This window comes from Palaemon carinicauda, chromosome 32, assembly GCF_036898095.1.
Source record: "Palaemon carinicauda isolate YSFRI2023 chromosome 32, ASM3689809v2, whole genome shotgun sequence".
In the NCBI taxonomy this organism is placed as follows: Eukaryota; Metazoa; Arthropoda; class Malacostraca; order Decapoda; family Palaemonidae; genus Palaemon; species Palaemon carinicauda.
The window spans coordinates 26,388,614-26,398,613 of record NC_090756.1 but is presented as its reverse complement, the minus strand read 5'-3'; the positions used below and the strand labels follow the sequence as shown (position 1 = coordinate 26,398,613).

General features: G+C 37.6%; 1 protein-coding gene and 1 pseudogene across 1 annotated transcript in view; one reads left to right on the top strand and one right to left on the bottom strand.

Moving 5' to 3' along the window:
* Positions 1–7,801, top strand: part of LOC137625543 (uncharacterized) — a 17,017-nt pseudogene extending 9,216 nt beyond the window's left edge.
* Positions 1–10,000, bottom strand: part of LOC137625360 (uncharacterized) — a 170,442-nt gene that overhangs the window by 119,695 nt on the left and 40,747 nt on the right. The window lies entirely within an intron of this gene.

The following is a 10,000-nucleotide window of genomic DNA, read 5'->3' as shown; positions in this document are numbered from 1 at the left end:
GGTCACGAGCTGCACCTGTAGGTCTTATTCCAAGTCATGAACTGCACCTGTAGGTTTTATTGTAGGTCATGAACTGCACTTAAAGTTCTGTTATTTTAGGTCACGACCTGCACCTATAGGTCTTATTTTAGGACATGGGCTAATCCTGTAGATCTTATTTTAGGTTGTGACCTGCACCTGTAGATCTGTTATTTTAGGTCGTGAACTGTACCTGTAGGTCTGTTATTTTAGGTCATGACCTGCACCTGTAGCTTTTCTTGCAGGTCATAGCCTGCACCTGTAGGTCTTATTTTAGCTTATGACCTGTTATTCTAGGTCATGACCTGCATCTGTAGGTCTGTTATTTTGTGGTTTGTATGGACAATTTTTTAATGATGTTGGAGAGGTTATGTTTTCACTCGATGTTCATTTGTTTGTTTGTGAACAACTTCCTGGCCACAATTTTACTCAGAGAATAGTGAAACTTTCATGGATTAATTATATTGAGACGTGGTGATTCAATTTTGAAATTCTTAGGTCAAAGGTCAAGATCAAGGTTGAGCAAAAGGTCGACCGAACTAACCCTGACCTCGAGAAATAAGCTGCCGTGGTGGAAGCATGCTCTCTACTGAGTGCCCCTCTAATTTCAACTACTAGTGTACACAACCCGTCAAAATACGGCTAATGCTTAGATACAGACATACACCAGCTCTACGGGGTATTACTAGTCCCTCTCCCCCTACCCAAGGAGCAAGGAGAGACCAAGCAGTTATACATCTGGCAATAATCAAGTTAATATTTTGAAGGTTCTACAATTTTTGAAAAATTATAAAATAACATCTTTTAAAAATTTCAACAAATCATATACTGTTTTCCTTGGCTGCCAAATTAATAACCATTATTAAAAAATCTACTCAAAATAAAAAATTCAATATATATTTCATAGCAAAGGTGAAAATGCGATATTAAAAACAGAATTTTAGTCTTAAGTGAGAAAATGCAGCCATCTTCTGAGATGGACCATTTTGAAAGTGTCCCAATATTGGAATTTGCGACACTTTGAGAGTTGCACCGGAAGAGATCGCCAACTCACAGCCTCTCTCTCTCTCTCTCTCTCTCTCTCTCTCTCTCTCTCTCTCTCTCTCTCTCTCTAAATGCTTAAACTAAATCGCTCTACCAAAGAGCAAATGGAGTCTCCACGGATGGACTAAAAATTCTGAGACACAAAATCCTTGTAATTCTCTCTCTCTCTCTCTCTCTCTCTCTCTCTCTCTCTCATCTCTCTCTCTCTCTCTCTCTCTCTCTCTCTCTCTCTCTCCAATCAAAATACAATAGCTTTAAAGAAGACATTGGCAAACTTTTTCCTAGTCAAACACGAACAAGGTTTTGCATAGTAACATTTCACACGAAAATTCTGACACATTTCATCTCTTGAAGATGTCATAAAGACGAAACTATGCATAAATGTTTACATGCTGGTCTCCCATCAGGGCTAGATCATTATCCATCACTGTTTGTGATGATGTTTTGGGTCTTCTTACTTCCTTTCTAATACCCCTACCATATTTACTGCTTTACTAACATTCCTTTATCCATTTTCACCACATGTCCAAACCATCCCAGTTTTGGAATACATGGCTTTCTTCTTCCAGCTATATCTCTTCCCCAGTTTCTTGTATATATCAAGATCTTCCCTTGTTAACTCCTTACTTCCTTTCTAATACCTCTTTCATATTTACTGCTCTACTGACTAACCTTCCTTTATCCATTTTCATCCCATGTCCAAACCATCTCAATTTTGGAATAATTGGCTTTCTCCTTCAAGCTATATCTCCACCCGTTTCTTGTATACAATATGATCTTTCCTTGTTAACTCCTTACTTCCTTTCTAATACCTCTTTCATATTTACTGCTCTACTAACATTCCTTTATCCATTTTCACCACATGTCCAAACCATTTCAATTTTGGAATACTTGGCTTTTTCCTTCCAGCTATATCTCTCCACCAGTTTCTTGTATATATTTTGATCTATTGTTAATACTTAAAGGTTGCGTCCACAAAGCCGAATCTGTGCAAGCGACCTGAATCCTAAATTTTAAGTCCGTTGACTAATGAAGAATTCATCTTCAACAATGTGTGAGCAGTGTAATTAGAGCCAGTGATTTTTAATTTTAAGCTTCAGTTTTCTCCTATCTATAACTACCAAACATTGCACCCTAAAATCCCCAATAATATTCCCAGGTCATGGAAAGGTTACTCATGGAGGCCTCCCTGTTCAAAGACGTCCCAGCCAGGCTGCTGAATCCTACGTCCTTCGTGGTGAAGGGCTTCGCCACCCACATCAAGAGGTTCCGGGAACGTATGACAAGGATGTATAGGTAAAGTAACGTCTGCCATGGCGATTCAGGAGTCCTTGAGTCCTTACACTAGTTGGCGACTTACTGCATCACTGAATTTCCTATGCTATGAGGATTCAAGGATTCTGGAGTCCTCGGACTGGCTCGCACTCTATTGTGTCCTTGAATTTGAAATGATTGCTCAAAGATTCTGATGTTCAGTCCAAGTAGAGTCCAGAGAAATTATTTTCAATATGATAGTAAGCTTTTAATTAATGATATGTAATAATCAAATCCTATACTAAGTATAACTAAGAGAAGAAAAGTTTTCCGCTTCAAAGTCTAACACTAATGTTGCTTCTCGTGATCTGCACACGTCAGCTACCTCATGAACTGTCACGGAAACTGACAGTTAATCTCAAAGAACAGTTATTAATACACTCTTGGCAGGGGGTGACAGGTCGGTTCTCGTTGTTGGAACCTCGAATCTCTACCTGGCTGCCAGTTTTCGACCGAAAAGTCTTCCGAAAATGGAGTTTATGATGTCCAATCTATCCATCGAAACGCCTTTCCTGGTGAGTCGGTCTAACTCCTTCACTTTAAAATCCTCATCAGTGTCTCCAGGATTAGTTTGGAATGGCTGTGCATAATCCGTAACTCATATATAAGGAAAGTTTGGCTTTATTAAAAAGTTACTCTCTAGTCTATACTACGGTTCGAAGTTCACTTCCTCTAAGCTGTTATAGATTATTATCTATCTATCTATCTACCTATCTTGACCTGAAGTGTTACAACAGAAGGTTCATTTCCCGTAAGCTTTTTATATATTCATTTGTTATCTTATCAAAACGTACTTGTGACAAATAATCAATTAAAAAGATGTTATATAATTTCCTTACAGGATTTAAGTTGTCTATATTATACTGTTTACTAATTTACCTTTTTTACTAGATGTTTACATGTTATTCTCTCTGTTTTACCAGTATTTTGTGTTGATTATCAACATCAAAGTAAACAAAATTAACAATAATGACAACTCTGTTTATATCATTACTAGCTATGCTACAACCCTTGTTTAAAAAGTAGGATGCTACATGCCCAAGGAATCTGACAAGAATAGAATAGCCATAACCAGATGGATCCAAATAGCAATTATGATAAAAATCATAACAATTATAAAAATAATAACAATAATAATAATAATGACTTTACAGGCAATCAATGAGATGAGTTGGTACCAGCTAAAGCTAGCAGACCATCCAGAATACAAATTAACAGCCGTGCAGGAGAACCAAAGATGGCTAGCTGTTGTCGAAAACTCATCCAGTTGCTCACCTGAAGGAGACAACTGGAGCGCAGAGACTCCTCTGCAGAAAAACGTTTCTACCACTAACAACAACGTTTCAGGAAGCTCTTCAACCACGCTGAGGACCAGCGACGCCACTTTTCCCGCAATTTCACACCCTCCTTGTCTTCCCGCCAAAAATACCGCAACGGAAAGTGGTTGCGATCTGGGAGCTCATGGAAGGTCGAATCTCTTTTCGTAAGTTTGTTTCTTTGTTTTCTTCAAATCTATTTGGAATGATTGATCTTATCTTATGAACTAATATTGATGGCAATGTTACAAGTATGAAATTCAAACAACTAATAACTGCTCATCACCATAAACTAAGACACAGGCTCAATCGATTATTCAGGTTATTGTAGAGCCACTATCCCTACCCTGAGATTGATCTTCAGGATGAATCAATAGAAACTACCTGACAGTTACTACCATATTCCGCTTTTAATTATAGAAGGTACATCAGCAGCTTGTCGAAGCTGCCTACACTTACTGCACCATTCGCCAATATCTCGTTTGCACTCGAACTCGTTCTTTAGCTCTATCACATCTTCCAGTATTACCAACAATGAATCTTAATCAAACAGTTAAAAAGGTTAAAAGTATTTGTCTTCTGTTCCATTATCATCTGATAGACACTCATCAGAACGTCAGCCAGGCAAACACAGCCCCCACTTACCCCAAAACAGCAATAACCTCCCCCATAAACAACTTAAACATAGTCTCTAGCTGGGATCGATCTGCCGCATATACAAACTACTGGCAAAAAACATTAAATACAGGTCACTACTGAAGGTAGTGACCCTAAAATTGACTTCATAATACCTATTTATTGCTAGGTTGATTGTTTATCATTCGCGTAGAAAAGTTAGGGTTTACACTCGCACAAAAACACGCGTTGGTCACGCGCACGAGCGTACGCATGCGCGTGAATAAACACAAGCAAGAGTGTGTAATCTTTTACCTAAAATACAAAAATCTCCCCATTTCAAGCTTGAAAGCCTCCTCTTTTCGCTGGCATCCTATCAGTGACGGATGAATGGTCGCAAACCATTCGCCAGAAAATAAATGCACCTTTCACATTTGCTCCCTGACGCGCCTGATGCCAGATACCGCCATCCACAGTGGTTGTTGCCAAAGACCTCCAGATTAATTGAGTGATTAGGGTTTGATATAAGATAGAGTAAAATGATGGATTGTTTGATATTATTGAATTAATTTGCATTTTTTTAAAACCTGATTTAATTTGTCTTTTTATGAAAGGAAAGTATGAAAATTAAAATTACTTTGTTAATAAACGATAGTTAAGAAAACATAATTATGATACAAGAAAATAAATGATAATCACCATCACATGATTATAAATAACAATATTAATAATATTCATAAGAATAAATAACAAAAAATATTAATAATATTCATAAGAATAAATAACAAAAAATATTAATAATAATAATAATAATAATAATAATATAACAGTCTCAGTGCTATATCAAGAAAAATTACAATTGAAATCAAACATACACTAACCCATTTTTCCTAATCCACGGATTTAAATTTCTCAATTGTGAGAATTTATTGCCTCAGAGAGAGAGAGAGAGAGAGAGAGAGAGAGAGAGAGAGAGAGAGAGAGAGAGAGAGACCAAAGGTGTGAATATTTTTTTATGTATATACATATATATATATATATGCATATAGATAGATGGATAGATATGTATGTATATATATATATATATATATATATATATATATATATATATATAACTATATCTATATATATATATATATATATATATATATATATATACATATATAATGTATGTGTATATTTATATATATATAATGTATGTGTATATATATATATATATATATATATATATATATATAATGTATGTATATACATATATATATAATGTATATATATATATATATATAATGTATGTGTATATATATATATATATTGTATGTATATACATATATATATAATGTATGTATATATATATATATATATATATATATATATATATATATACACGGGGAGAAAACATAACCTCCTTCCAACTTCGTTGACAGAGGTAATTATGTGAAGGTAGAAAATACAATCTTATAACTTCTTTATTTCCAGATTCAAAATTAATTCGAGCAATACCACTGAAGGAGAGTTTTCCATGTCCATCTTCAAGGAGCCAGACGAGATGTACCTGACCGTGTCCAACTTACGTGGGTCGCAGGGTAGGAAACACCATCCGTATTTCGGCTCAAACCTGAAGGTCAGGCAGGCTGTTCTGCATTGCTGATTTTTCACTGAATGCTGACATGAGTCTTTTTATAGTTTATATATAAAAGATCTGTTTTAATGTTGTTACTGTTCTTAAAATATCTTTTAATTGTTTATTACCTATCATGTAGTTTGTTTATTTCCTTATTTTCTTTCTTCACGGGGCTATTTTTCCCAGTTGAAGCCCTTAGCTAATAATAATAATAACAATAATTTTACTCTTCTCTTCCACAAAATTGTCAGAAACCAGTATATTTTTTACTCTTCTTTACCACAAAATTACCCGAAAACAATTCAATTCTCCTCTTCTTTACCATAAAAAAGCCAGAAACCAATTTAATTCTCACTTCTAAGCCACAAAATGGCAAGAAACCTATTCAATTCTCCACTTTTTCAACATAAATTGCCATAAACCAATTCAATTCTCCTCTTCTTTACCATAAATTACCAGAAACCTATTTATTTCTCTTCTTCTTTACCATAAAATTGCCATAAACCAATTCAATTCTCCTCTTCTTTACCATAAATTGCCAGAAACCTATTTATTTCTCTTCTTCTTTACCATAAAATTGCCATAAACCAATTCAATTCTCCTCTTCTTTACCATAAATTACCAGAAACCTATTTATTTCTCTTCTTCTTTACCATAAAATTGCCATAAACCAATTCAATTCTCCTCTTCTTTACCATAAATTACCAGAAACCTATTTATTTCTCTTCTTCTTTACCATAAAATTGCCATAAACCAATTCAATTCTCCTCTTCTTTACCATAAATTACCAGAAACCTATTTATTTCTCTTCTTCTTTACCATAAAATTGCTATAAACCAATTCAATTCTCCTCTTCTTTACCATAAATTACCAGAAACCTATTTAATTCTCCACTAATTCACCAAAAACTGCCATAAACCAATTTAATTCTCCTCTTCTTTACCATAAAATTACCAGAAACCTATTTATTTCTCCACTAATTCAGCAAAAATGCAATAAACCAACTTATTTCCCAACAGAGAAGCGCTAAACTCCGGCTGGTTCGACTACCAGGCGGCGAGGTGGCCCTTGTGCAGAGGATGAAAATAGGACTGCGGTTCCTATACTGGAGTCCCGGTGACCAGCACTACCTGAGGGCATCTTGTCATTACCCTGGGAGAGCTGCCCACTGGGTATTACAGGAAGTAGATGGAAATTTTCTCACCTGAAATGATACGTGTTTGGTACGGAAGCGAGTGGATGCAGCCCTTCATCTTTAACATGCTCCGCCCACAAGCAAGGCGATTGGCCGCTACGTTCTCACAGCTTACTTTACTTTACTTTGACGGCTGCTTTTCCAGTCCCATACAGCAGGGGAACCCCACTCTCTACAGGACCTCCACTGTTGTTTTACCTTGTTCGTTCAGAGTATTTAACGTCTCATATCGCGTATATTTCATTTACTTTTAAATCGTCACTGTTGTATGACTGTTGAAATTAGAAAGTCTTCAGTTTCCTCTTGAAAGCCTTAATGTCTTCAGTCATTCAGATGTTTCGTGGAAGCTTATTATATAGCCTCGGGGCTGCATATTTAAAGACTCTGGAGCCGACAGTAGACATATATCTAGGTTCCAATAGTTTGAAGCCATCTGTAACTATTCTCATGTCGACACGATATGTTGGTTACGCAATAAGTAGCAATTTTCTCAAGTATTTTGGACGACCGGTTCTGATAACTTGATGGGTTATTGTACATATCTTAAATTCAATTCTCGCTTTTATCGGCAGCCAGTGTAAATAAATTAGTATATTGATCCTTTCTCTAGGTGGGACACCTTTTATCAATCTTGCTCCTCTGTTTATTATATTTTGTATTTCTTGTGTTGCACTTGAGAAACAGATCATATCAACAACAGATCATGGATGATTATATTTTGATAGTAACCCATGCAGCGGGCGTACGCAACGCATCCATGTACCACTTGCCAGAACAGAGGAGCAATGAGATAATGTTTATTAGAGAGTGAAGCGAGCCACAGCGGAGAAAGGACACTTAGAGTTTTGGCCAATCACGATGCTAGTGGGCGGAGCAACGTTGACGATGAGGGGCTGCACCCAGTCGTACACTTCCTGTACTCTGGTTACTGAAAGGGATAGTGTGAGTTTCTTATCTGTTTAGTCTTTAAAAGATCTCAATATTTTACAATATATATATTAATTTTATAAGGCAATGCAATGATTCACATTTGTATTCTGCTGTAGACTGTATAAGACTTCACGCTGTGAAGGGAATCATCATTGAATAATATTATGTAAATGAATAAACAAAATCAAAAAAATTTTGTAGTTTTTTTAGTATCCTTATCTAGCCCATGCCAGAAGCAAGTTAGAATACAATAGTGGGGGTTAACTGGACTTTTGAAAGATGAAAAAATTCTCAATATATCTTTTCCTAATGAACCTTTGGGATTGTAGCAATCTGCTTCTCAAACTAAGAGTATTAAAATTCCCAGATAAAGACTTCTGATTAGTATTATGTTTTGGTGCCGTTATAGTATGTGGCCTACCTTTCGAGTGTGGCCTACGGAATTTTGTCTCTGATATAGTATGTGGCCTACATACTGTTATTACGAACATTGATCATGTAAGTACACATGGATTTCAGTATTTAACTATGTAGTTAATGTTAATGTTGTGTAAGGGGGGGGGGGGTCCGGGGGGCGCAGCCCCCCCGGGTAAGGACACGGCTTTTAGCATAGGTTAGGTGGGTTTTTTAAGTTAGCTTCTCCCGTCGTACTCGTAGGTAAGGACACGGCTTTTAGCATAAGGGGGGGGGGGGGTCCGGGGGGCTGCGCCCCCCCGGGTAAGGACACGGCTTTTAGCATAGGTTAGGTGGGTTTTTTAAGTTAGCTTCTCCCGTCGTACTCGTAGGTAAGGACACGGCTTTTAGCATAAGGGGGGGGGTCCGGGGGGCTGCGCCCCCCCGGGTAAGGACACGGCTTTTAGCATAGGTTAGGTGGGTTTTTTAAGTTAGCTTCTCCCGTCGTACTCGTAGGTAAGGACACGGCTTTTAGCATAAGGGGGGGGGGGGTCCGGGGGGCTGCGCCCCCCCGGGTAAGGACACGGCTTTTAGCATAGGTTAGGTGGGTTTTTTAAGTTAGCTTCTCCCGTCGTACTCGTAGGTAAGGACACGGCTTTTAGCATAAGGGGGGGGGTCCGGGGGGCTGCGCCCCCCCCGGGTAAGGACACGGCTTTTAGCATAGGTTAGGTGGGTTTTTTAAGTTAGCTTCTCCCGTCGTACTCGTAGGTAAGGACACGGCTTTTAGCATAAGGGGGGGGGGGTCCGGGGGGCTGCGCCCCCCCGGGTAAGGACACGGCTTTTAGCATAGGTTAGGTGGGTTTTTTAAGTTAGCTTCTCCCGTCGTACTCGTAGGTAAGGACACGGCTTTTAGCATAAGGGGGGGGGGGGGTCCGGGGGGCTGCGCCCCCCCGGGTAAGGACACGGCTTTTAGCATAGGTTAGGTGGGTTTTTTAAGTTAGCTTCTCCCGTCATACTCGTAGGCAAGGAAACTGTTCTTTTAAAATTGTATTGTTAGATATTAAACAATTGTGAAAAATAATTGATTTCATTACATATATATACAAACTCTTCCTAAGGTAGGACACATTCAAACCGGCTTAGGTAGGACACATTCAAACCGGGTAGGCCACATACTATAACAGATCCAAAAAGGTAGGCCACATACTATAACAGATCCAAAAAGGTAGGCCACATACTATAACAGATCCAAAAAGGTAGGCCACATACTATAACAGATCCAAAAAGGTAGGCCACATACTATAACAGATCCAAAAAGGTAGGCCACATACTATAACAGATCCAAAAAGGTAGGCCACATACTATAACAGATCCAAAAAGGTAGGCCACATACTATAACGGCACCTATGTTTTTTTATATAGAAAATCAAACAAAAAAGGTTTTTCTTAAATAGAAAAGCACTCAAAAAGTGTTTTAAAAAAATCACCCGAAAAGGGGAGCTTTAAATAGAAAATCACTCAAAAAGTGTTGTTTTTTAATAGAAAATCACTCGA